A 3,419-nucleotide genomic window follows, 5' to 3' on the forward strand; every position below is an offset into this window, starting at 1 on the left:
ATTCAAGTATCTACTTCTGTTTACATAATCAACAATAAAGTTCTGTCATGAGATACATTGGACTTCCTTTTTGATGTAATTCAGCTTCAAGGTGGAACATTTTTCAAGGGTAAGAAAGCATGTCAGTCAAAACATTGAAAGATGGGACTCTTTAACCTTTTCAATCTATCTTTTAATTTAAGTCCGTGATCTGATTCATAGGAGCTTCACAGATGCTTTCTTCTTTGAAAAAAATATTTTAAAAACCTGTTTTTTCTCAATGGAAATACTTGAAAAAAATACTTTTAAAATGTTGCATAGCATTAGTTATTCTTTCAAGTTCAAATGTAGACTACTACTACTAAATCTCACTTAACAAACAGTGCTTCTTCCCTGATTTTCTCCTGACATTTAAGATCAAAGAATGATGTCTATGTCTTATTTTCCTACATTTGGGGGGAAATAATAACTTCCAACTAGATTATTAAGAACATTAAGTTCCTCAAAGTGTCATACTGCTTTTCCTCATTTCCCAGGTATAATCAATTCCTCTAGTGAATCAGAAATCATTCTGGACAAGAAATCCAAACTTCATCCACTCAAAATCAGTGTAAGTTTTTATAGGCCTGCATACCAATCTTGTACTTCTGATTATTTTGTCTGATTATTTTGTCCAATTCTTTGTTCTTTCTTTGCCTCTGGATCTTCCAATAGCAGATAGCAGAATATGTACCAGTTTGCATTCTGGAAGAAATCTCTTTTGTGTGCTTTTACAATAGCAGACTTTCAGCAATTTCTTGGTTGCTCCAACTCTACAGAAAGTAAAATTCTTCCAGATATTCTTTACCAAGAAAGAAGATAAAATAAGGTTACAAAAGTCTCAGCAACTGACTTGCTTCCCTCCTTTAGAATTTCTTAAGACAGAAACTTTCTTTGTCTTCATTCAGGGCTCCTGTATGAACAGGTGATGTGGCTCTTCTCTTATCTGATGCTGGAGGAATATCCACCTGGTTAGAATATAAATATCTCTCAAGTTCTAAATATACGCCTTAGCAAGTTGAATAGCATCACATTGCCATAAAGTGAGAAAATGGAAAAGTACTTTTAGTTCCACTCTCAGATATAATTTCATAGATAGATTTTCTGAAAGCTGTAAGGGAAAAACCCTAATTTTCCGTTCAATCCACTTTAGTAATTGTGGGAGTCTTAAGTATTAGAATGAATATTGCAACAATGTATTATTTATTTGTTGAGTTGAATAATTAATCTGGGAAAGTTCTGAATCAATGCACAGTCCTGTCCAAAATATACATATATCTTAAATTTTCTGCGCAAGTGGGAGGACAATGTTGAAGAAATGAATGTTAAGTTCCTCTTTCCATATTTGATCCCTGCTGCTCTCTTAACAGTGTTTACTAGTAATTTCTTAGCCAATGTTATTGTGGGTTTTGTTTCTAACATAAAATTGGTTTTTTTAGCTAATCCCTTAATATTGCTTATTTAGGGACCTCTGGAATGCCAGGTTAAGTAGAGAAGCAAATATTTTAGTAGGATACCAGGATATAACCCTCAGATCCTGGCTAAATCATATCCTATAGATCCTACAGGATGCACTCAAGGTTAACTGGGTGTGGGATCCGTGGTGTGATAATTTATGGCCACTACATAATATCAATTGAGTTTGAAACATTTATTCAATATATTTATCAATTTAAATAGTAAAAAGCAATATTTCAACACTGTAATCCTATGCCAGTTTGATGTAAACATATGCAGGCTGAACTGCACAGTAAATTAAATTCCACTGAAATTCATGATTTATTATTATGCTTAAGTGAGATTCCAGTGGGATGTAGATTAAGATGACAAACAACAATTGGCCCAAGCCATTCAGTAAATTTCAAAACAGAGAATAAACTATTTACTTATCTACTCATGGTAAAGCCATGTGAAGTTTATATGAAACAATATCTTGATTTAAATTCAGCGCAGGAGAAGCCAGCAGCATTAGTCTGAAATGACTGAACTTTAGGAAAAAGTGGGTTCATCCAAACAAACCATCATGCAAATTTCAGAATGTATATTTATATTTCCAAAGTAGTCTAATGATATTAGGTTAACTGTGTATTGGAACATCTAAGAGGTATCTGATCAAGATTAACACTATCTGAACTAAACTGTAATAGAATGTCATGCTTATAAAAATGCAGAGATAAGCAGTGGAAAGTCTGGATGTCTGGAACTGTTTCAGTTGAATTCTGGGTGAAATGGAAAATATCATAATTGAAAAAAAGTATGATAGGAATACATATTTAAAAGCTATAAGTTATCATATGAATTAAATTTACAAACAAACTGACAGTTCATTTCATCTTGTGCCCTAAAATATAATCTTCCACAAAGTCCTCTGACAAATTTGTTCATTGTTTTTTTCCACCTTTTTTTCTTTCCATTTATATGTAACTCCCCAACCCTCCTTATTAAAGAGAAAAATTAACTGCACAGTAAGTTTTAATTGGTAGTGCTAAGTCATACGTCAAAAGAACTTTTTTTTTCTCACACAGGAAAGTTTGTGTTTCTTTAAAGTTGAAATGTAATGGACATTTACTCAAATCTGTGGAAGAGTGATTGCTCACTGGTTCCTATGCTTTGCATGCAAGAGGCCTCAAGTGTTTCCAGAGAGGAGATGAACAAAGAAACTTATGTGAGATATTGCTTATTGACCACTGCTGCTTTTTGCAATACCTTATCTGAGAAAAGTTCTGGAAAACAGCAGAACTTGAAAATTTGCAAACTTGTTTGTTATCATTTGTGAGATACATTTCCCACTGTGAAAAGTGGTCTAGCAGCAAAACAACCAGCTAATAAAGACTCCCTACCTCCATAAAAGAAACAAATTTCTTTGCCTTTATGTAAAAGAAAACATGAGCAATGGGCTAGAATGTCACTTTCTTAAACTACATTTATCTTGGGTTCTTATTTGAGAGTAGAGTATCAGCTAGAATTCTTGTGTGACAAGCTTAACCTTTCTTCTAATAAATATTACTAACCAGAACTCTGAGAGACTCTGAACTCTTTCTGGTCCAGACAGGGAGGAGAGAAGTCTGGCATGAGTTTTGTTTACTTTATTATATATAATATGGAATTTGGATTGTATCCTCCTCTCTGCTAATGTTCTAGCACAGTAATTATTATTATTTATTTGCACTGTAGTAAATAATGTTATATTTGGAATTCAGCAGCTTTTTATCGTTCTAATTGGGATTTATAGTAAAATATACTGGATACAACCTGATACCATTTTTCTAGATTTGGCTATAAAATCAATATAAATAGAATAGAATGGCATGGCATGGCATGGCATGGCATGGCATGGCATAACATAGCATAGCATAGCATAGCATAGCATAGCATAGCATAGCATGGATGGAATTTTTCCT

At 33.3% G+C, this 3,419-nt stretch overlaps 1 long non-coding RNA gene across 1 annotated transcript; it reads left to right on the plus strand.

Moving 5' to 3' along the window:
- Nucleotides 1-274: 274 nt before the first annotated feature.
- On the plus strand, nucleotides 275-2,868 carry LOC132709393 (uncharacterized). The gene is made up of 2 exons (XR_009620385.2): nucleotides 275-589; nucleotides 2,544-2,868. It is a non-coding gene; the product is annotated as an uncharacterized LOC132709393 (long non-coding RNA).
- Nucleotides 2,869-3,419: the final 551 nt, after the last annotated feature.

The sequence above is a fragment of the Pantherophis guttatus genome, chromosome 6, assembly GCF_059756535.1.
Source record: "Pantherophis guttatus breed Tessera chromosome 6, ASM5975653v1, whole genome shotgun sequence".
In the NCBI taxonomy this organism is placed as follows: Eukaryota; Metazoa; Chordata; class Lepidosauria; order Squamata; family Colubridae; genus Pantherophis; species Pantherophis guttatus.